This window comes from Lactuca serriola, chromosome 2 (genome assembly GCF_051521515.1).
Source record: "Lactuca serriola cultivar US96UC23 chromosome 2, Lser_US96UC23_V15, whole genome shotgun sequence".
In the NCBI taxonomy this organism is placed as follows: Eukaryota; Viridiplantae; Streptophyta; class Magnoliopsida; order Asterales; family Asteraceae; genus Lactuca; species Lactuca serriola.
Genome location: NC_136409.1, coordinates 224606717 through 224633077, shown reverse-complemented (window position 1 = coordinate 224633077; position 26361 = coordinate 224606717). Strand labels below are relative to the sequence as shown.

The 26361-nt window shown below is 37.9% G+C and overlaps 1 pseudogene; it reads left to right on the top strand.

The window, feature by feature from the left end:
• Positions 1 to 25680, top strand: part of LOC145090117 (uncharacterized) — a 61554-nt pseudogene extending 35874 nt beyond the window's left edge.
• Positions 25681 to 26361: the final 681 nt, after the last annotated feature.

Below are 26361 nucleotides of genomic sequence, written 5' to 3'. Positions count from 1 at the left end.
CATAACTATTTTGGTATGTACTTGACCCGATGGTGCATGGTCCTTTTGGGTTGCCTTCACCAAAGCAACTTGATTGGAGAAATAAATAGAGAGAGAGAGGTTATTATGATTTATTAATATGTTATAAGAATAATATATTAAAGGAGAAATCATATTTGTTTAATTAATATTGGTCAATAATTAATTAAGAATTAATTTTGTGATCAAGAGTAATTAATTAAACTAGAGGGGCTGAATTGTAATTATGTGATAATTACAAAATAAGGTAAGGATTATCTTAAATATAGGGTGAACGAATTTAAGGTGATAATGCCTTAGAATTTGACTAGGATAAGGGTTTCTAAGACTTATCCTATGGTTGCTTGGTGGGCAAGCAACTAAATAAGGATAAGGACTAAAACCCTAATCTTTACACCTATATAAACCCCCTAAGGCACATGAATTCGTCTAACCCTTCCCAAGAAGTCCTAGGGACGAATTCTAACACCTCTCCTCTCTCTTTATACCTTCTCCACTTGCTTATGGTGTTTGTAAGCCATTAGAGGAGTGACACTTGTGACTCTAAGCCTTCCAAAGCTAATTCAAGGAGGAATTAGGATTGTTATTGCTACATAAAAATCAAGGTAATATCTTAAACCTAATTATATGTTAATATTGATTTCCATATGCTAGAATTAGGGTTTATAGTCTTGGATTCAAAGCATGTACAATAGAGAAACCTAGATCCAAGCATTAGGGTTTGTATGAGCACATAGGATGTCTTATGACCAAAAACCCATCACATATTTCAAAGACGGATTCGGTTTTCTCGAACCATTTTAGCAATGCTATGATGCCTCCGCTCCCATTGAACGCTTTGGGTTTGGCATTAGTAAAGTCTTTGTAGGTACACTCTCTCGAGCGTCCCTGACTGTCCCCGTTGTTAGAAATTGTGGGACCATTACTCGCACCACCCGCATTATTGGTGCTGATTTGGGATGTTGCGGCTGCTACTACAGGTGTTACGGCAGCCTGAAACATTACTACGTCTAACTGAGGGGGTGGTGGAGGTGGTGGTTGCGGTGGTGCAGCTCCTGTGGCGCCGCCATGTTTGGGATTTCTACGAGGTGGCATTTTCTGCCATATCAAGAATGAAAAGACAATAAGTCTTTGATAATACTCACAAGTCGAGAGTTAAACTAAACATTATTAGTTCTTTAAATGCATCATGATTTCGACATGAATTGTATGAATCCATCCATACTGGAGGTCTATAGATAATAAAATATAGACTTTATGAATGCTGATAGATTTGATTTACATGAAATGTCTGTGATCGAATCCATACTAGGCCCATGTATAATTTGTTTGATGTATAATATTTACATATAATTAAGATTAAATAAACTTTCGAATCTAATGGGTCTGCCCTGGGTCCACAACTAAACAAGGAACATGATCCAAGGCGGAACCACCATTTCTAGGTCGACATGGTCTTAATTATACAATTTGACTTATAATTCAAACAATCATAAATCGGACACTAGTAAATTTAGCCTGAAAACAATCCTTATCATGAACTTGATGTGATAAAGCAAATAGCATGCCAATTTCATTGATATAACTTAGTATACAATATTGGGAAAAATTTGACCCTATAAGGGTCTAGGTTACATCAATGTACGGAAAATTTTTGACCGCCTAACAGATCCCAGAAGTGTAAACACTTAACTTGCGGGGTCGGACATATCATACTAGAAAATAATAGTAATATTTATCTGCAAAACTAGATTAAACTGGAGCGAGCAGTGCAGGTATTACTTGCGACGGTTGAAGCTTTGAGGACCATGAAGTGAAGACATAAGGTTCCTTGTTTCCCTCATTTCAACTCTAGATTCTGCCGATTGGCGCTCTGCTTATGTCAGACGTTCTTCTAAGGTGGTTCGGTGTTTCCGGAGTTCTTGTACTTCGGTTCGGGTCGCGGCCATTTCCCTTCGAAGAACTTCGGTGTGGTCTCGAGTTCGATCGTGTTCTTCATTAATTTGGCAGATGTGAGCGGAGTTGACTTGGCTGGTTGCACCTATTTCCATGAGGTGGTGGATGTTTATCCTAGTTTGTTCTTCATGGCGTGTGACATGGTGAACCATGATAGGGAGGGCTCTGTCGGCTGATCCTCCCCTGCTGAGGTCATACAAACCTCGTTGCATGCCATAAGGAGGTCGTTGACCTTGCTCTCGACTCCATCTATGTATAGTATCGGCCCATTGGGGTGTCGGGCCTTTGAAGTGTTGCAGAGTGATAGGGGCAGGGTGTGGATTGTAAACATCGGGTTCAGATTCGGTTCCATCTGAGTCTTCTTCTTCTTCACCGTCTACCGACTCTTCCTCTTCTATAGGCTCTTCGTCCTCTATGGGTTCTTCATCCTCCATGGGTTCTTCCTCGATCCAACTGACATTCCCTTGGTTGGGGAAGTAGGGGTCACCCGGCAAGTGAAATCCTACCATTATGTGACATCCCCAAAATCTCGGCTAAAAAAGACCGGTTTAATTTATGCTTTTAAAATAATTTCAGAGTAAATCCTTTTGATTTAAAAGAGTTACGGAATTTGTTCCCAAAACAAAATATGATAAAATAAAATTTATCAAAGCATTTCATCAAGAGATGCATTTTCATTATATAACAATATTCGGGATGTCATGTTCCGATAAACAGACCAAAAGCATAAACAACATATTACAAGCCATACAACAGTTATATACATATATAGGCTCATAAACAAAACAACTTGACGATTCATCCATCTTATGCCCTCGCGCCACTTCCTGTAATACAAATAAGACTGAGTGGGTCAGGCTTGGATGCCTGGTGAGCATATAGGTTTTTTCAACCCACAATAAATAATTATATTTAATTTTCACCAACCAACAATAACCCGATTACCCATTCCCGTTATCCTTACTTTACGTCCCTAAAACAACATCTATTACAAGGGACTTAATCTAGGATTTTCATCGGGACGGACATTACTGCAAGGGGTTTCCTCAAAAATAGATTTCCTAAAGGTAACCATGAGGGGGATAGAGTACACCGGTGAACACATCGTTCACAACACCTACAGGTTATGAACTTGCTAGCGTTCCACTGGACTGTCTAGAAAGAGTCCGTGGTCGTCATCCATACTCCGCTAGATGACTAGGTCAACATCAACAACATTGAGGCCTCTCATCAGTTTATCATACATCAACTATCTACCCAAGTTCTACCCAACATTTTGTAGATAACAATATACATATGCAACTTAAAAACTGATAAGATAATCATTTAATACTCGTTCCAAATATACAGATTCATTCCAAGTAACAGATAATATATATATATATATATATATATATATATATATATATATATATATGTATATACACATAGCACGTATTCACTCGGAGATACTTTATATCTATGTGTTAAAAGAAAAGGAATATCCACTCACTTGATCAGAAGATGATCAGACAACACTACAGCTTGCAGAAGTAGTATTCTTTGGTAGATCTGGAATATCTTCACACACCAAGCTTCTCGCAGGTAGAGCTTCGGCTCAGAAACTCTTTTCTTCTCGGGATCTTCGGGCTTCAGGACTCTCTTCGGGTCTCGGGATGATAACAGGGCTTCGGGGGTATTTTTTACACGTAAATCGAGGTAGAACGAGAGAGAGAGAGAGAGAGAGAGAGGAGAGAAAATAGCAACCCTAAATGGCTGGCCCTTCAAATCTATTTATTGGGCAAAATTTGCCCTTGCCACGTCGTGGGACCTTTTTCCACGCCGTGGACTTGGTCGTCACTGCATGCGTCATCGCAAGTTGCATATGGGGGACTCCAGGAGGTGTCAGAAGACTTGCCACGTCGTGGTATCTGACAGTTTTAGGGTTTCGCGCCCCAAACTTCAGAAACTCATAATTATCGCATACGTACTCCGTTTTCGATGTTTTTTATATCGATGCGTAGGTGAGATTATGATCTACAACTCTCGTTTAGACTCCGTTGGCTAATTTTGACTTTATTTTTAATATATTATAAATATATTACTTATATATAATTTTCGGTAGGCCGGGAAAGGAAAACTCCGTTATATATTCATATCTTCTTTATCCGACGTCCGTTTTCGCCTATCTTTTTATCGTTTCACTACTATTAAATAGATCTTCGATTCTCATTTCGATTGTTTCGGCTAAAAACCGCTCGATCTCAATCGTGTATTCGGGCTGCATACTGCTAAGTCGAAACTTCAGAAAATCATAACTTCCTCACATGAAGTCAGATTTGGGCATTCTTTTTATGCACGCTCTCGGTTTAACGAACTCTTCAATTTTCTTTTAGATTACTAAGGCTAGATATCGTTCTATTTTAAATTCGTATTTTACGTCATTCGGCGTCGTGCCAGTTCTGTCGCCAAACTTCGACAGATCATAACTTCTTCGTTATAACTCGGATTTCGGCATTCTTTATATATTCGGAAACCTTGTTTCAACTACTACAACATTATCCAAAGATATCGGATTTATCTACTATTTTATTTTGACGCTTATTTTTTTATTCTTAATTCATTTAAGCCACACAACTAAGCATAAAACATATAATACTCAAATAATACATTCTTATTATTTCAAAATAGGTTACAAAGGTTAACGTAGACTAATACATTGCTATTAATGACAAGCCCAGAAACACAAGCGTTACAATTCTCTCCACCTTAGAATGATTTCGTCCCCGGAATCACACATCAACAAACAGCTGCGGGTAGCGAGTCATCATGTCACTCTCTGTTTCCCAGGTGAGATTCGGCCCATTTGTGTGTTTCCATCGGATAAGCACTAACTCGACCATCTTGCATCATAACTTCTTAGTCTTTTGGTCAACGATTGCCTCCGGTTCCTCAATTAACCTCTTGTTTTCATCAATTCTCAACTCCGAAAGTGGAATCATGTCGGGAACTTCTCCCGTGAACTTCCTCAAATAACACACATGGAAAGTGTTATGAATTCCATTCAGTTCTTCTGGTAGTTCGAGCTTGTAAGCTTGGTTCCTAATCCTCTGAAGAACTTTAAACGGTCTAATAAACCTTGGACTTAATTTTCCCCTTTTACCAAATCTTATAAGTCCCTTCCACGACGAGACTTTAAGCAAAACCAAATCTCCAACTTCAAAAGTCATCGGTCTTTGCTTTTTGTCAGCATAGCTCTTTTGACGATCCTGAGCGGCTAACATACTTTCCCTAATTATTTTCAACTTTCCAGCAGTTTGATGAACCATCTCAGGTCCCATAAACTGCTTTTCCCCATCCTCAAGCCAACAAGATGGCGTACGACACTTCTGTCCGTACAAAGCTTGATAAAGTGTCATTTTTATGCTCGAGTGAAAACTATTATTGTAGGAAAATTCTACCAAAGGTAAATGTTCATCCCAATTACCTAGGAATTCCAGGGTACATGCTCTCAGCATATCTTCAAGTGTTTATATCGTTCTTTCACTCTGACCATTAGTCTGCGAATGGTAAGCTATACTTAAACACAACTTGGTACCCATTTCCTCTTGTAGACTTTTCCAAAACCTCGAGGTGAAACGGCTATCACGATCTGATACAATCTTTAACAGAACACCGTGAAGCCTCATAATTTCCTTCATGTAAGAATTCGTAATCTTTTCCATAGACCATTCCTCATTGGCTGCTCTGAAATACGCACTCTTAGTGAATCGATCAACGACCACCCAAATCATGTCGTGACCACTTTTTGTTCTGGGCAGTTTAGTGACAAAATCCATAGCAATGTCTTCCCACTTACCCATAGGCACAGGCAAAGGTTCTAAACTCCCATACGGTTTCTGATGTTGTGTCTTGACTCTAGCACAATTCACACACTCGGCCACATACTTTGTAACATCAAGCTTCATTGTCGGCCACCAGTAGTAGGGTTTCAGGTCCCTATATATTTTAGTGCTGTCGGGATGAATTGAGTACATGGTTTTGTTAGCTTCTTCCATCAGAATTTCTCTGACTCCTCCTGTCTTAGGTATCCAAATCCGATCTTGGAACACCTTCAGTCCATGACTGTTTATACCGAACACCAACGTTTTGCCCAAACGTTCTTCCTTTCAGTCATTCTTCTCTAAAGCTTCCTCTTGAGCTTTCTTTATACCCTCCACAATGGTCGAGGCAACTTCTATTCTCAACGCTCTTGGCCTTTTCCTTTCAAGATTGACTTTTCGACTGAGAGCATCAGCTACAACATTTGCTTTACCGGGGTGGTAAAGTATCTTACAGTCGTAGTCTTTAAGTAATTCTAGTCAGCGTCGTTGTCTTATATTCAATTCTTTCTGACTAAAGAGATATTGGAGACTCTTATGAATAGTGAAAAGTTTGCACTTCGTGCCATAGAGGTAACGCCTCCATATTTTTAGAGCGAAAACTGCCGCTGCCAACTCCAAATCATGAGTCGGGTAGTTCTTTTCATGCTCTTTCAACTGTCGAGATGCATACGCGATCACCTTATCTCTTTGGGTCAAAACACAACCCAATCCAACCCCAGACGCATCGCTATAAACAGCGAAGTCTTCAACTCCATCGGGTAGAGAAAGTACCGATGCCTCACATAGCTTTTTCTTTAGCTTCTCGAATGCTTCTTTATGCTTATCACTCCAAGCATAAGTAGCTCCTTTGTGGGTCAAAACTGTTAATGGACTAGCGATCGAAGAAAAGCCTTGGATAAACCTTCAGTAATATCCGGCTAAGCCCAAAAAGCTTCAGATCTCCGTGGGACTTTTTGGTTGTTCCCACTTCATCACAACTTCAATCTTTGCTGGATCGACCATTATCCCTTCTTGGTTGACCACGTGACCCAAGAATTGGACTTCTCGAATCCAAAAATCACATTTGGAGAACTTTGCATACAACTTCTCCTTCTTCAATACTTCTAACACTTCTCGCAAGTGTTTTCCATGCTCCTTTCGGCTTTTTGAGTAAATCAAAATGTCATCTATGAACACTATCACAGATTTATCAAGGAACGGATTACAAACCCTGTTCATTAAATCCATGAATGTTGCTGGAGCATTGGTTAGTCCAAACGACATAACCAAAAACTCGTAGTGTCCATATCGTGTTCTGAATGTAGTCTTCTCTATATCATGTTCTCTTACTTTCAGCTGATGATATCCTAACCTAAGATCGATCTTCGAGAAATAGCTCGAGCCTTGAAGTTGATCGAACAGGTCATCAATCGTCGTCAACGGATATTTGTTCTTTATCGTTGCTTTATTCAGCTCTCTGTAACCAATACACATTCTCATACTTCCGTCCTTCTTCTTTACAAATAGCACCGGAGCTCCCCAGGGTGATGAACTAGGTATAACGAAACCTTTGTCCAATAACTCCTGAAGTTGCATCATCAGCTCCTTCATCTCCATCGGTGCTAATCGGTAAGTTGCTTTTGCTATTGGCGTCGTCCCTGGTAACAAGTCTATTCTAAACTCCACTTGTCTATCAGGAGGTAATTCGAGAAGATCTTTGGGATATACTTCCGGATAATCACACACGACAGGAATGCTCTGCATCACCTTTTTCTCCTTCTTAGCATCGATCGCGAATGCTAGATACGATGTACATATTTTGGCCAAACACTTTTTGGCTTTCATCAATGAAATGATTCCAGAATTTACTCTGCGTTTATCTCCATACACCATAAACAACTCTTTCCCTGGCGGGTTTACTTTTACAATCTTCTTCTTGCATAGTATTTCGGCATCATTGGCGCTAAGCCAATCCATTCCAAGCACGATGTCGAAACCGTTAAGTTCGATAGGCAATAATTCCTCGTGAAACTTATTCCCATTCAAATCAATTAAGATGTTTTTCATGCAATAGCTAACAGGTACAAACTTGACACTAACAACTTCGACTAATAAGGCATTATCTAGTCTATCAACAGCAAAATCTAGTTTTCTACCAAATTCAAGCGAAATAAAGGAGTAGTTGGCTCCAGAATCAAATAAAATTTGGGCAGACAATTTGTTAACGAGAAAGGTACCTGAAGTGACATCAACTTCATCTTTAGCAGCTTTTAGTGTCATCTGGAAGGCTCTCGCCTTCGGCTTTGGCGGAATATTGGGTCTAGTTGCCTCTTTTTTCTTCGGGCAATCCCTTGAGATGTGCCCCTCCTCACCACACCCATAGCAGACTTTCTTGGTGAGGGTGCATTCGTTGGCATAGTGCCCTAGCTTTCCACATTTAAAACATGTGGCCGCTACCTCACATTTTCCAAGATGCTTCTTCTTACATTTGTCGCACCATTTCGCTTTGCCTCCTCCACCTCTCGAACTAGACTTCGAGAACTTGTTTGTCTTGTTGGACCCTAAAGGTCCATCGAATTTCCTCTTTTCAACAACCTCTGACCTCTCTAGACCTTTCTCCCTGATCTGGGTCTCAACATTCTTAGCAACCCAGATGGCAGCTTTCAAGTTTGTTGCTTGTTTAACCATTAGACCAAAGTCCGCTGGTAAACCGCGAGCAAATTTGTTGACCTTTGCTTGTTCAGTTGGAACTAGGTATGGAACCAGTTTCATCTTCTCCGTGAAGCTTGCAGCATATTCAATAACGCTCATATTTCCCTTCTTCAAATTCTGAAAATCGTTATTGATTTCCAGAAGGTTATGCTCTGAGCAGTATTGTAATTTCATCTGTTCCACAAAGTCTTCCCAAGACATCTTGCTAGCTTATCCCTTGGGCATCGAATCAGCTAGTAACTTCCACCAGCTTAGTACCCCAGATTTTAATAGAGGGATTGCAAGAGCGGTCTTCTGTCGGTTGCTGCACTCGCAACTTTCAAACATAGTCTCCATTTCGGAGATCCAATTAATCACTTCCACTGGCGTCGGGCTTCCGGATAGACATGGTGGTTTGGATTCCATGAAATCCTTGTACTTACACCCACGCACATCATTTCCTCTATACTGGTTGTTGTGTCTAACCATCGGTGGGTCGTCTTGACCAATGATCTGTGACAACCCGAAATTTATTGCGTCATTTTTAAAATTTATTCCGTCATTTTTAACCCCTCATTCCGTTAATAAGCCTCGCTTTATTAAACTGTCCGTTAACATTTGGATTGGTTAATTAATTTGGGACTTTTATAATCCCTTGGAAAATTAGAAACACCCTCATTAATCCCTTGGAAAATTTTAGTTTCAACCAAGTCAAAATACGACCATTTAATCGGGTGCGACCAAAAGCCCCGTTTAACGTCAGTATCGGGTAGATTTCCACTGAGCCCCAACTCAAGCCCATATATAAGGGAGAGTGAACTTCATTTCCACCCTTTTCACTCTCTCTCTACACTCTCTCTACAACTTGATTTCAATCCAAAAACGCCTGTTTCAAGCCCCAAACTAGTAAGTAATCTACCCTAACTTGTTGTGTAGCTTAGTTAACATGCAAATTCGTGTTTAAGACATCAAATAGGGGCCAATTCATGTGTTTATGGCCCAAGAACACTCTTGGACCATGAACACCCTTAAGTGGGGTTTTGAAGCCCCAAAACCCCTCTAAACTACCCCTAGGGCTTAGATATGACTTGTAGACTTACACCTTCGAGCTTAGAACACCAAAACCTTATTATATGGAGAGTAAACTTGAGTTTACGACCCAAGAACACTCTTGGACCATAAACCCCTCTTCATAGGACGTGAACACCCTTTAAGGTGTTAGAAATGCCCTCAAACACCTCCTATGGCCTTGGAAAATGTGTAGAAGCAACCACCATTGAAGTAAAGGCATTAAACATCAAAGAATCATTGGACATAGGAGTTTACAGCCATAAACCCCCCTAGGATTGGTCTATGGGCCGTAAACTCCCAAAGAGTGCCCAAATGATGCCCTAACTTCTTCCTTTGACTTGGAAAAATGCATAGAACTTTATTCTCTACCATTTAAGACCTTAATACACCAAAGGAATGTGCATATAGGAGCTTACGACCGTAAAATCCTTGTTTAGGGCCGTAAACTCCTCAAATGGTCCATTTAGAGCCTTAAACCTCTTCATGTGCCTTATATTTGGACCTAGCCTAATTCTATGAGAGATATAAGACCTTGAAGCATCCTAGAACACACCACCCATGAGTTTACGGCCGAAAACTCATGGGGATATGGTCTTAGGGCCGTAAACTCTATAAAGAGTTTACTCTTGAAGAGTAAACTCCCTATCTAGGCCATATACTCCCTTAGATGTTACCCCGGGACACTCCTAGCACTTAACTAAAGTGTTTTCCGCATTTTAGGATGCATATACGTGTTTAATTAGTATTATATTTACTAATTTTATGTAAACATATGTCATCATATGTTAATAGGTCACTAAGTGTGCTCAAGTCTTTATTTGACACCGAGCACCCAAACGGCACCTTCACCCGATCCACTTACAACAGGTGAGTTCATACCCCTGAATCAACCTTTTAAATGTTTTTACATGCTTTTATGGGGGGAATACAAGTTAAAACATGCTAGTTATAATATCAATCATATGTGATTAATAACCCGCATGCACAAGGATTTATTACACTTTCAGCTGTTTTACCAAGTATAATACTATAGATGGTTTCCCAAAACGTCTTTACTTGTTTAAATCTTTTCTCAAATTATCTCTCGTGCTGCATGTTTTACTTCTAAACCAGTTACAACAGCGTTTTAAACAAAGGTTTTCTTTACTTATATTGTTTTATCAAATTATATTATGTACGTGTTTATGAACGGTTTTCAGAACTTGTTTTACAAACTGACATCAAGTCGTAAATTTCTTATATGTAAAGGTTTTCCAAAGTTTTCATCAAGGTTTCTTCTATGATTTTACTTCGTTAAATACATGCCTGTATTTGTATAGTTATATAAATAATGCTTGAAAGACTTAGGAAGGCTAGTTCGCCCTATTTCCTTTTCCTCGTTGGGATGTGGTCTGGTGGGTATCGGTATCCGTCCGAAGGTCATTTAAACATTAGTTATATATCATGTATACATATGTAGACATAAAGGTTTCCATCGATCAGTTCACTTTCCTTGGATAGCAAGGGCATCCCTCCGTCCATCATTATTAGATCTTTCGTTAGATGCATTCCTGTATTTGTATAGTTATATAAATAATGTTTGAAAGACTTAGGAAGGCTAGTCTGCCCTATTTCCTTTTCCTCGTTGGGATGTGGTCTGGTGGGTATCGATTATCCGTCCGAAGGTCATTTAAACATTAGTTATATATCATGTATACATATGTAGACATAAAGGATTCCATCGATCAGTTCACTTTCCTTGGATAGCAAGGGCATCCCTCCGTCCATCATTCTTAGATCTTTTGTTAAATGCATGCCTGTACTTGTATAGTTATATAAATAATGTTTGAAAGAATTAGGAAGGCTAGTTCGCCCTATTTCCTTTTCCTCGTTGGGATGTGGTCTGGTGGGTATCGGTTATCCGTCCGAAGGTTGTTTAAACATTAATTATATATCATGTATACATATATGGACATAAAAGCTCTCTCTCTCTCTCAGTCAGTTCTTCGCCTTGGGTAGTAAAGGCCTCCCTCTATTATTCATGTCTCTGGAACCCTAGTAACTATTATCGGAATAGTTAGAAGTCTCTATCTCTATCTCTATCTCTCTCTTTCTCTATCTCTCTCTCTCTCTCTTACTTTAGAATGTGACACACTATTTCCCACTATGACGCTTCATAGCGCCAATGCCGTGTAACCAGAGTCTCCGGGGAGGAGAGTGAACATCATGTGTATAGATCTATACGGGACTGACACTCCCACACCCTGACTACTAGCTATAGTCTGCACTGGCAAGGCCCATGGGTGACATGAATCCACTACTACTACTGTCACTACCTCTACGCGTGACCTGGAGGGTCATCAGATAGTCTATCGTCGATCAGCATGGTTACATACGAGTTCACATTCACCCTTTTTTTTTAGACCTTGCTAGCTGTATCATTCATTTGATACTGTCTGGGGTCTGTGTTTCTTTGTTTTAGACCTTGATAGCCGTATCGATCATTTGATACCGTCTGGGGTCTGTGTTTCTTTTGTTAGACTGAGCCACGCGTATCATTCATTTGATACTCTCCTGGAGTCTGTGATTTCTTTTGCCTTAGTCAACAGGGTTTCTGCTGAGGCATATGTTATTTTCCCTTAGTATTTTCCTAGTGATATTCTCCTACTCTCTTTAAAGTCAAATACCGTATTTAGGTAATGATAGCATTTTAGGGAGAATTTCTTTTAAAACATAACACTGTCGGGTCTTGGTAGGAGACTGCTTCTAATTAGAAAATATAGGATTTTCGGGAAAGGTCGCTAGTACACTGTAGATTCTAAACTACTACTTTTTATAAAGTTATTTTGAATAAAATACTTACTTACACAAATGACACTAAATACTTATGAACTCACCAGCATTTATAAAAATGCTCATACTCACTTTCAAAATAACTTGTATTCTCAGGTCAGCAATAGACAGGTACACCCGGGAGCTTTTGTAATGCCAGCCTAGAACCGAGCTGCAACTATATTATTACTTGTATTACTTTATTGTTTCTATGCAATGTAAACTATGTAAAATTATTAATATTAATGCAATGGTTGTTGTACTTTGATTACTATACTGCATATGTTGTGATACTTGACATGACGTCATCCACCCCAGAACGTTTCCGCCGTTCCGGTTTTGGGGTGTGACATGATCCCACTAAAGTTTCCTTCTTCAGATTGCCCTCCATTTACTTCGGGCTCTTCGACGTGAATTGACAGTTCTTCGCGATTCTGCCTAAGCAGACGTCTAGTTTCCTCCATCTGACGATCCAACATCGCCTGAAACATCAATTCCACTCCGACCATTGTTATTGGATCAGGTGTTGTTGCAATAGCTACTTGCTCTATTACAGGTATTTGATTCCTGTTTTCGTCCACGTTTCCAACTCCACTCCTTGTTATTGCCATTCTTGATCTATACACTGAATAAGGTGAAATTTAGATCTTCATTCACGATAGATATTCAAATCATCCTTATCATTCCGAAACGTTTACATGCTAGTTCTAATATCGTAACCATACACTTAGAATCTTACACACATAAGGCTTCCAGATTCGGTTGGCAACATATAACATTTAGCACATAGAAGCATTTTAGGCAAATTTCCTAAAATAAACTAGTGCTCGTGTCTATAATATAACAGGCACACACCTCACAATCTCCACTTAGCATTCTAAGTTTAAGTCTAGAAATCCTACAAATTCCTAGTTCGCTTAAACTAATGCTCTGATACCAACTGTGACATCCCCACAATCTTGGCCAGAAAAGACCGGTTTCATTTATGCTTTTAAAATAATTTCAGAGTAAATCCTTTTGATTTAAAAGAGTTACGGAATTTGTTCCCAAAACAAAATATGATAAAATAAAGTTTATCAAAGCATTTCATCAAGAGATGCATTTTCATTATATAACAATATTCGGGATGTCATGTTCCGATAAACAGACCAAAAACATAAACAACATATTACAAGCCATACAACATTTATATACATATATAGGCTCATAAACAAAACAACTTGATGATTCATCCATCTTATGCCCTTGCGCCACTTCCTGTAATACAAATAAGACTAAGTGGGTCAGGCTTGGGTGTTTGGTGAGCATATAGGTTTTTTCAACCCACAATAAATAATTATATTTAATTTTCACCAACCAACAATAACCCGATTACCCATTCCCGTTATCCTCACTTTACGTCCCTAAAACAACATCTATTACAGGGGACCTAATCTAGGATTTTCATCGGGACGGACATTACTACAAGGGTTTCCTCAACAATAGATGTCCTAAAGGCAACCATGAGGGGGATAGAGTACACCGGTGAACACATCGTTCACAACACCTACAGGTTATGAACCTGCTAGCGTTCCACTGGACTGTCTAGAAAGAGTCCGTGGTCGTCATCCATACTCCGCTAGATGACTAGGTCAATATCAACAACATCGAGGCCTCTTATCAGTTTATCACACATCAAATTTCTACCCAAGTTCTACCCAACATTTTGTAGATAACAATATACATATGCATACATATGCAACTTAAAAACTGATAAGATAATCATTTAATACTCCTTCCAAATATACAGATTCATTCCAAGTAACAGATAATATATATATCTATATACACATAGCACGTATTCACTCGGAGATACTTTATATCTATGTCTTAGAAGAAAAGGAATATACACTCACTTGATCAGAAGATGATCAGACAGCACTACGGCTTGCAGAAGTAGTATTCTTCGGTAGATCTGGAATATCTTCACCACTGGGCTTCTCGCAGGCAGAGCTTCGGCTTGGAAACTCTTTTCTTCTTGGGATCTTCGGGCTTCGGGACTCGCTTCGGGTCTCGGGATGATAACAGGGCTTCAGGGGTACTTCTTTGCACGTAAATCGAGGTAGAACGGGAGAGAGTAGAGAGAAAATAGCAACCCTAAACGGTTGGCCCTTCAAATCTATTTATAGGGCAAATTTTTCCCTTGCCACGTCGTGGGCTTGGTCGTCACTGCATGCGTCATCGCAAGTTGCGTCTGGGGGACTCCAGGAGGTGTTAGAAGACTTGCCACGTCGTGGTATCTGACAGTTTTGGGGTTTCGCGCCCCGAACGTCAGAAATTCATAATTATCGCATACATACTCCTTTTTCGATGTTCTTTATATCGACGTGTAGGTGAGATTATGATCTACAACTCACGTTTAGATTCCGTTGGCTAATTTTGACTTTATTTTTAATATATTATAAATATATTACTTATATATTATTTTTAGTAGGCCGGGATAGGAAAACTCCATTATAAATTCATAACTTCTTCATCCGACGTCCGTTTTCTCCTATCTTTTTATCGTTTCACTACTATTAACGAGATCTTCGATTCTCATTTAGATTGTTTCAGCAAAAAACCGCTCGATCTCAAATCGAGTATTCGGGTTGCATACTGCTAAGTCGAAACTTCAGAAAATCATAACTTCCTCATACGAAGTCAGATGTGGGCATTCTTTTTATGCACGCTCTCGGTTTAATGAAATCTTCAACTTTTGTTTAGATTACTAAGGCTAGATATCGTTCTATCTTAAATTCGTATTTTACGTCATTCGGCGTCGTGTCGGTTCTGTCGCGAAACTTCGACATATCATAACTTCTTCGTTATAACTCGGATTTCGGCATTCTTTATACATTCGGAAACCTCGTTTCAACTACTACAACATTATCCAAAGATATCGGCTTTATCTAATATTTTATTTTGACGCTTATTTTTTATTCTTAATTCATTTAAGCCACGCAACTAAGCACAAAACATATAATACTCAAATAATACATTCTTATTATTTCAAAATGGGTTACAAAGGTTAACGTAGACTAATACATTGCTATTAATGACAAGACCAGAAACACAGGCGTTACACATTACGCCTATACGAGAATAGGGATAAGAAGGATGTCGCGTCAAAAGAAGTTGGTTAACGCAAAACAATAAAGTGCTTAATATGGTTTTTGTGTTAAAATACTCTTATAGCATTTTTACATTTGATTCTAGAGGTTTTTGGTAAGTTGAAGACTTGTTGCTCATCATGATCCCTCCTCGGCATACGTTGGACATACCTTGGCTAAATATAGTTGATCAGGCTATATTCGTCCAAGACCTAACTACATACCCCAAAACTAGATCATGGTGTCCAACTTGTCTCAATACTTTTATGTTTTTGATGATACTGAACTAGTGAGTGAGATTGTACGAATACTTTTTATAAAAATACGATTTTTTTTATTCTTAAAAGTATTTTTGAAAGGCTACGTCAAAGAATTTTGTCCCGTTGTATTTATAGTTTGTATATCTTATGTGGTTCGATATACTTAGTTCACTATAAACAAAGCTCTGATACCAATCTGTCACACCCCAAAACCGGAACGGCGGAAACGTTTGGGGGCGGAGGACGTCGTGTTCAGTATCATAACCATAGAGAAGAAAGTAAACACAACCATCATAAATATAATTTAAAAGGTTACATCGTTGCAAAATACATGTTTCCAAATAAATTACATATGATGTCAAAATAGTTCAAAAGAAATCTACGCCTTAGCGTCTTGACTTCAAAAAAGTCTTGTTATTTCCTGTATTACTGATTACCTGAGAATACAAGTTGTTTTTGCAAGAGTATCAGCATTTAAGCTGGTGAGTTCATAAGCAATTTATGAATGAAAAATGCATGTTGTTCCTTAAAAGTTTGTTAGAATTTTGTTTCCAGAAAATCCACTATTTTCTAAAAGGTTTAGTGTAGTCTTAACTGAACCAAGACTTAGTGTATGTACGTAAATCATCATACTTATATGTGGTTTTATATTTAAATAAAAATCCTTTTCGTGAAATCATTAAATTCCCGTGAACGATGTGCTTGTTAATTTTCCCATGTGAGTTGTTATAACCATACTATGCCTCGAGGACCTCGTACTCGACGTTCTTCACGCGTCGGAATGTTATGACACTTGTCACCCCAGACCTGTCAGTCTAGCTGTTGCAAGCAGCCCATGTGTGGGTTGTCAAACCCAATATAGATCTATATACAACTATCACACTCTCCCTACAAGAGATTCTGGCTATAACTACAGGACTTTTCTGTAGTACTAATGTAAGTCCCCAAACTGCTTGTGTATCAATCAGATTCGTTTGATGGTGCGGAATCCCAATCAAACGGATGATGTCAGATCACAATAAGAAGAGAAGGAGAAGAAGATGATGATGATGAATCTCATATGTATTGATATGAATGAAGATCCTGATACAAGATTCACATGCACACACTAACACACACTCTCTTTTCTCTCTCTAGAACACCTTCAAATGCACACACTTAAGCTCCTCTAGTGTTCATTACCCTGTTCCTCACACCCTTCACCCCCTATATATACATGAGAATATGGGCTTGGTGGACATGGGCCGTAAATGGGTTTACGGCCGTAAACCTGTTTACGGCCGTAAACACAACCGTAAACACGTATACGACTGTAAACACCAAGCTGTTTACGGTCCAAGACACAAAAATACATTTTCCTAGAAAAGTAAAGTATAAACCATATTTTTGACCCAACAATCTCCCCCTTCGTTTATAACTTTCTTTTCTTAATTTACCCAACAAGCTCCCCCTAAAAAGTAGTTGGCTTTCTTGATAATCTTCATTGGTAGCTTTGGCTTCAGCTTTAATCTTCGAATTCTTCACAGCTTCAAGATGAACATGATGAATCTTCAATAATTGACTTCATCTTTAGCATCTTTAGAATTTGGCTTTGAACACACGTCGGGTGAGGAGGCTTGATGTACTGATTCTTGAAAGATAGTGCTTTCAGCTTGAGAATCTTCAGAGAGAACATCAGAGAGAACAAATCTTCTGGATCACTTCAGCAGGTTTAAGATTGTAGCAGACTGATTGAGGAGGCTTCAATGCAATCCGTCACATATTCTTCAATTCAGCTTCACCTTGCTTATGGGGTTGAAAGATTGAATGTCAAAAGAATAATCTTCATTTCTTGCTCCTTCGAATGCGAATTCTTCGATGCTCACAGATGAAGCTTTGGCTCAGAAATCTTCAACACAAACTTTATGAGTCTTATCTATACCTGAAATCACTTTTCAAGACAAAACAAAACTAAAAGAAAACTTAGCACAGAAACAAAAATATTTTTGGATTTTTTTTATTTTCTTGAACAAGAAATAAAACATAAATAACACTATTTTTGGATATATTTTTTTTTAATTTTCTGATTTTTGTCTGGTTTTTAAATTTTTTAATTCTCCCCTAATATTTAAATTAGAAGAAACTATGAACAAATTTAACAAAAATAAAATGATATTTAACTTTAAGAATGATTTGGGATCAAAGTTTTTTAGACAACCTTAATCCACTTGTCGGTACCTTCTATCTTCACGTCTTTGTCTGGTCGATCGTTTGTATTGTTGTCCACTTAAACATGAAAAATTGTGACAAAATTAGGACATACTATTAGTTATAAGACAAAGTGAACTTAAGTTCCTAGATACTATATTTGATCCTAAGTTCCTAGATACTATATCTTAAGGACCATTCAGCTGACGACGACCAGGGATTTTGTTGTCCATCTTAATTGAGCTACGAGATCTATAGACAATCTTTGAGTGTTCAATTTTAATTGTACTGGAACATGTTTCCCGCTTCCTGATATGCCCCAATAATCAAGGACTTCCAGAGTACTCCTTACATCGGGTGAGCAGACAATCATTAAGAGAGAAGATAGATTTAGATTATTATCAATTATAGTTTTTTAGAGGGATTGAGAAGTAGAACATTGCATATGCTGTGTACCAAGTCAGAATGTTAATCACACAAAGGAGACAACATATGGCTAACAGATAAGAATAGTTTCATAGATATAATATGCAGAGAAATAGAGTTGCATATGTTACAGTCCAGGTTAGATTTTGAGTCACGTAGAGGAGGTAACATATGACTAACAGACAGATAGAAGAGAAAACAATTTTCTACAGACCTAATTCATCGGAATTTACCAGTCGCCCCATCAATACCGGAATTAAGGACAAAATCCGCACATCGAGGAAAAGTTAAACCACGGTTCCAGATACGGGTTTATTTAATGTGACGAGTAGATTCCCATATATATATCCCTTCTCAACCTATCCAAGCGTCGTATTGTCAGGCTAAACAGATCTAACTAGGTCAAGATTTGTCAAGTCTATGAATTCCTTAAGTTCAACTATGCCTAGTCAAGTCCATTTAGGATCTTTCGTGCCTACCGACGCATCAAACCAGAGCAAAGACCCTTCAACTTTGGGTACGTTATGCAGACTCAGGTTGCCTGTTATCACATGATCATATCACTTCCCAAAACATCTTCCTCAAGCACATTTCATAACCAACATATTTTTGATTTTTTGATTTTCTAATTTTTTTTTTTGATTTTTTAAAATTTTCTAATTTTTATTTCTGCCCCTAAATTTGTGCATATGAGAGAAACAAAAGTAAATGCGCAAATTTAAACTATCCTAAAACAAAAATTAGACTTTAAAGCGAATCAACTTAAGAAAAAACTCAAGAGTATAGAGAAGAAAACTCAAACTGTAAGTCACCGATTGAATTTGCATCCTGAAGGTCTGAGAACATCACGCGTAATCTCAGAACAGATCCGAAAATTCTTCATGTCATTAAGCACTAACCCCGTGAGTGATCACTTCCTTTCTTCCCTTCCCGCAAAGGACACAAACTCTCAAACAAAAGTCGGAATGTTGTACAGTTGAGAGATGTCCCCTATCAAGTGCCAGGAACAGCCACTACCAACAAACCGAAGTCTGATGACATGCCTCCATAGCTGCTCCGACACAGAGCGGGATCAGTTGGTCTTCAGAACCTAGTCCATTTTGAAACTGGGTCGACCTTTTTCATCCTTGCACGGTACTTTCTCCCATGACATATCCTGTTTATCACAAACAGAAGATGAAGAAATATTATAGTCATTAGTTGATTTGGGAGAGTGAGCCTTTGGAACCCATTTGTAGTTGGGTTTAACCCATTTCTTTTTCGATCTGATGGGTAGCTCAGTACTTTCTTTGGAACTTGATGTCGGCCGTTGAGATGACTTTGATTTTGGCTTCACGGAAGCATCTCTTGGATTGGACTTCCTGGCCGACATTCCCTTCTTGCCCTTGGGATTCTGATTCTTGTCCTTTGGAGTTTGATTCTTGGCCTTGGGAGTTGAATTCTTGGCCTTGGGAGTTGCATTCTTTGCCTTCTTGGCATTCCAGTCATCAATGTCTGATCGTGATCTCAAGGGGTATCTTTTGGAGTATCTCCCTCTTGGCACGTTCTGCCAGCCTTGTGCGTAGTAAAGAACGTATGCGTGATTTGTACAATTTCGGGCAATGTGACCAGTTGTTCCACAGTGAAAACAAGTCTTTTTCTTCACTGGGAAATTGTTTCTTCCTGCCCCTGGTGGCGTAACCTTGCCTTGTCTCTTGTTTTTCCCACATGCACACTTGCAACAGGCACTCTGTTTCACTGGAATTGGTGGCCTGTACTTCTCAATGGCAAGTGGATCAGAAACAACTGAGTTCAAAGCAACAGATTCAGAGTTCAAGGAGATGTTGGTTTGTTCAGTGGTGTTCTCCTTGTTCTCATCTTCTGCTACTTTACCTGCACATGAAGTAGATGTGCTAGAAACTGGAACATTAGTATTTTCAAACAAATAATCAAATATGTCAAAAAAATTTAACTCAACATAATCCGATGCAAAAGCATCAAAAGCATCACAAGATGTATCATCAACTTTATCATCAGAAACAGAAGGGTGTTCATTGGAAACAGAAACATCAGGTTCAAGCTCAGTTTTGTTATAAAAAACATAACCTTCAACTTTGTGCTTTGACTGATCTAAGGACTGATCTGCAGGGGAAGTAGAAACGTTAGTACTTTCAACATTAATAAATCCTCCTGAAACAAAACCAAATGGCTTGCCATAAACCATGAATGGTTCGTTGGCAACCTCCTCTTTGGACAATGGTTGATACTGATATGTGTGATTATAAGGAGGAGGTACACTATCATATCCTAAACCCTTTGACTGATTTCGTTTGAAATCCATGCAGTGATCGATCATGTTGGCAACTACCTCGCTTGATCCATCAAATTTTTTAAAAGCAAAGTTTGCGGAATCAAATCTTTTCTTCAATGTATCAAGCTCGGCAGTCAGCGAATCATTTTGCCTTCTAACATAATTGTACAGTTCACATTTCTCACTGTACTCTGCCTGGATTTTTCTAAAATCCTTTATTTTTGTTTCTAATTCAGCCTTCATGGGTTTCTATCCTTTCCTGAGTTGATATCCTTCATATCTCGGGTCCTCAACTTCTCTTTTTAATAAATCAATTTGTTCCCGAAGAAATTTAATCATAGTTTCACAAGATGGAGTACATGAAACTTTAGTGACTGAAACGTTTGAAGAACTCATTGTTTTTAAAAAATATGCCCTTTAACTAAAAAACTCAAAAGTCAAATTTAAAAAGTCAAACTTGAAAAGTCAAACTGAAAAGCTAAATTTGAAAATTTAAAAGTTAAACGAAGAAGTCAAAGTTCAAATTTTAAAATTCAAAGGTTAAAAATAAAGTAAAAAATTAAAAACTAAATTTTTGGGTTAAAAATGGAATTTTAAAATAAAGATTTTTTTTGGGGGGGGGGGGGGGGGGGGGGGGCTAAATTTGTCAAAATTGTGAAAGTTGGATCCGAAAAGGAGTGTTTAAGAATTAAAAACGGGAGTAATGAACAAAGGCGCAGCTTGGAAGAGTTGGTAAGACACGTGTGGCAATGACCTAGAGGTCCCGGGTTCGATACCCGCCAATCCTCAAATCAACTTCCTTTTTTTATTGAAGCGCGCTGCTGCCGAAGTGAACTACTGCTGAGCCGAGCCGTGCTTCAAGCCGTACCGAGCCGCAATCCACCGTCCACCGAGCCGAGGCCGCAAACCGCCACCCGCAAACTCCGGCGACCGTAAACCGCCGGCCGTAAACTCCGGACCATAAACCCTTCAAAGACCGTAAACTCTTCAGAAATCGTTGTTCTCGACGAAAAAACAGCGTTTTTTCACCCTTTTTGCTCCAAAACTCAATCAAAAACTCATTTTTAGGAAAAACGTGAAGAACAAACCCATCTTATTTTTGCGAGATCTATCCAAAAACGCAAAAATATCTTCAAAATAAGATCAAATCGGCTCCATATCTGACAAAAATGAGTGATACAATCCAAGCTCTGATACCAATTGTAAGTCCCCAAACTGCTTGTGTATCAATCAGATCCGTTTGATGGTGTGGAATCCCAATCAAACGGATGATGTCATATCACAATAAGAAGAGAAGGAGAAGAAGATGATGATGAATCTTGTATGTATTGATATGAATGAAGATCTGGATACAAGATTCACACACACTAACACACACTCTCTTTTCTCTCTCTAAAACACCTTCAAATGCACACACTTAAGCTCCTCTAGTGTTCATCACCCTGTTCCTCACACCCCTCACCCATATATATATATATATATATATATATATATATATATATATATATATATATATATATATATATATATATATATATATATACATGAGAATATGGGCTTGGTGGACATGGGTCGTAAATGGGTTTACGGCCGTAAACCTGTTTACGGTCGTAAACACAACCGTAAACATTTATACGACCGTAAACACCAAGCTGTTTACGGTACAAGACACAAAAATACATTTTCCTAGAAAAATAAAGTATAAACCATATTTTTGACCCAACAACTAAAGAGTACTCTAAAGATGAATGTCTCACAAATTTATTCATTAACACGTTCATGTAGTTTGTAATAAAATACTCGTTTTGTAAATCGATAGTATTATCATTTGAGGTGTCCAAACTATACCTAGTATAGTTTTATCAAAATGTTTTATGTTGTAAACGAAACCTTGTTAAGCATGACCTTGTATTTCAATAGAATGACATTGAAAATGCTAAATATAAAATCTTACACACCTTGCTCAACATGTTACAAGGTGTGAATAACACTTATTTTGTTTTAATAATTAAATTCTTAACTGTCACTGTTTTAAATTATTTATAGAAAAATCATCGTAAGTCGAAAACTAAATTCGTAAACTCAGAGAGTTTTGGAAAAAAAAACGTCTACTATGTTCACAAATTTTCTTATAATTTTTGGTGGTCTCAAACCATTGTGAAAATGTTCATTTTCACAACCTGGTCCGATTTCGTTGCTGCAGTAATAGGCAGTTTTTGTAAAAATCACCAAAAATTGTAGAAAATCCGTATGAAGATGTGCAAGTAGTCATTTTAAAGGTATAAACCTGAACTATTTGCATATTGAACACTTTTGAAAAATATTAAGTTTAAGTTGGGTAAAACAGTTCGTGAGCAGGTCACAACTTTTTTGTTGTAAGTTGTCAAGTTAAGTTTCAAATATATTTTGGTGTTTTAACTTGTATTTCCCCATGAAAACTAAAGAAAACTAGAAAATGTAGGGGTGTGAACTCACCTTTAGTGATTCTTGGAAGAGTGGAAGGTCAAGACGAGGAGTATCAAGTCAAGATCGCTTGATGAACACGTAAAAGCTTGGATGATCCTAAGAACGATTCTTTGGCGTTAGAATGTGTGTAGATGATTCAACGATGTCATGAAAACATGGAATAACACTTGATTTTTGAGGGAATACTTACCAAAAAGTGAAGTAATAGCTCAAGAACACTTCTAAAAGTGGCTGGAGGATGAGAGAAAATAAGTTCATTTGTGTGGTAAGAAAGGTGTAACAGTGTGGGAATGATCAAGTGAATCAAGAAATCCTCTAGGGATTTCTTTATATAGGGGAGTTTTTGGAGCAAGTTGTGAGTTTGAAGTGATGTATGCATTGGTTTGTGTGATGTTGATAAGGTGGCAAGTGAGAGGGTGACACATGGAAGTCAAGTGTGCACACTTGACCCACTTGTGGGGTAATTATCCTCTTAATATAAAATAATGATTTTAAATTAATAAATCATTGAGAAATAAATAAAATAATAGTTCTGGGGGTTAAAAATGATAAAAATATGAATTTGGTGAAAAAATCCCGTCAAAAACGGGCTTAGGAGTCGAAAGTAGTCGAAAACCGGACATTAGGGACCGAACCTACGAGGTTTGGCTCCTAGGAGTGTGAGAACCAAGAGGGAACCGAGAGTAAGAGGAGGAAAGAAGGAACCGAGAGTTGGCCGAGGGTTCGAAGGTCCGAAGGGGGATGTGAGGGTCTCGAATGGGGGGGGGGCAAGGTTCTGTCCTCGTTGCTGGTTTCGGTCCTCGCTGCTGGCTTCGGTCCGAGAGGCTTCTGACACTTTCGGTTCTGAAACTTTCGGCTCCTAAGAGGAGTTTCGACCCTAAATGGCTATTTTTCAATATAACTCCCCGTTTTGCGAGATTTTTGGCCACGTTAAGGGTCGGGATTACCCAGATGACTATAAAAAGTTGGGAGAGATTGGGAGAAATTTGAGAGAGATTCATTTTTAGCCATTTTTATCGAATAATCTTGCAAAGCAAGGTCCGTGGACCCCGTTATACTTCATTTATGATTATTTTAAGTCCCTGAAAGGGTCCTTAGTCGTGTTTTGATTAGGGATGGCAATGGGTACGGGTATACCGGGTTTCGTGTTCCCCATCCCATACCCGAATCCCCATCCCCATCCCCATACCCGACCCCATCCCCATCGGGGATTAAAAATCTATCCCCATCCCCATCCCTAATAGGTATCGGGGATCCCCAATGGGTAATCGGGGATTTTTCCCCGTTACAAAGTTTTGAAGTTTTATGAAAAATAACTCATAATTATATATTAACCAACAAACAAAAGCTAACAGAACTAATATAAAACACTATAATCACTGAATGTCTTCAAACACGAACAATAACATTCAAGGTTACAAATTAAATCATTCTTTGCAAAAAAAAGACATAAAAAGTCTTCCCAAAACTATACGTTTGATTGTTAGAAAACCTTATTTATTCTAATGAACATTTGCTTATGCATTATTAAAAATAAAAACATAAATATTATATATATATATATATATATATATATATATATATATATATATATATATATATATATATATATATATATATATATATCGGGTACCCATCGGAGCCGGTTTCGGGTACGGGTATGGGTACCCGACAGGTAAAACCATCCCCATCCCCATCCCCGCTTTTTATATTCGGGTAATACCCATCCTCGTACCCATCCCCGGTCAACTCGGGGATTTACCTGGTCAACTCGGGTTAGGGTTTCGGGTACCCGTTGGGTACGGGTTTTTTTGCCATCTCTAGTTTTGATGCGTTTAACTCCCTTGTTAGGGTTTCACATTAATAAACACATAGATTTACCGAGACACTTGAATTCTTGACATACAAATGTACGTTTTTATAGAATAACTTTTAATAATACAAGTATTATACAAATGACCGGTTTGACTTGTTGACTTGACTTTGACTTTGACTTGTTGACTTTGACTTTGACTTGAATTTGACGGTTGTCACACAAGTGAATGGTAACAATTACAACTTAAGTTACTACCTCACGGATGGAATTTATCCTAATTGGGCTACTTTTGTAAAATCAATACCATTACCTCAAGGACCGAAACATGCACTATTTGCAAAGAAACAAGAGGCGGCTAGGAAAGCTGTTGAAAGAGCATTTGACGTATTACAAGCAAGGTTTGCATTTTATTAGTGGACCATCGCGTATGCGGTGCAAGGAAATAATTGGAGAAATAATGAGAGTTTGTGTCATTATGCACAATATGATTGTGGAAGATGAACGTGATTCGTATATTTATCAATTTGATTATACAGATAATGATGTTAATTTTAATATAGTTAGGCCTGAAATTTTTCGAAATCGTTTACCTTCATATGAAATGTATCTTTGGAGTCATGCAAAAATTCGTAACAAATCCATAAATCAAAAACTACAAGCAGATTCGATTGAAGATATTTGGAACCGATTTGAAGACGAAGAAAATGAGGATTAATATTGTAGTATTTGTTTTATAATTAATGTTTTTTGAAACGTCTTAATATTTAAATAATTAATAAAGTAAAATAAATTTAATATTTATTATAATTTAGTTATTTTATTTTAAAAATATTATTTTAATTATAATAATAAAATTTATGTTTATTTATTATTATGTAAATATTAATATTTAATATATATATATATATATATATATATATATATATATAAAGTAATTGTTGATGTGGCAGTGGGGACCACTTATATATATATATATATATATATATATATATATATATATATATATATATATATATATATAAAGTAATTGTTGATGTGGCAGTGGGGACCACTTTTGAAAGATGAGTGTTATTGCACTGATGTGAGTAGTAATTGCAAAGCTGATGTGTCACAATTGAAAGATTAGTGGCATTACACTGATGTGGATGACCTAAGTATTATGCACTCTGGAGGTAGATTAGATGTTATTGAGTAATAATTTCTCGTTTTTGATTTGGTTAGGTCTGGTAGTGACCCAATGAGATGTTTGATGACAATGTAGATGATAATTGTGTGGAAGCAGCAGATTATAACCGTTGCTTTATTTCTTGTACTTTTCAGATCAATCAAATTCTTTTACCTCTCAACTGCCTTCTTCAAGGTTCCAAAAGGTAATGTGGATAGATCCCACTCCTAC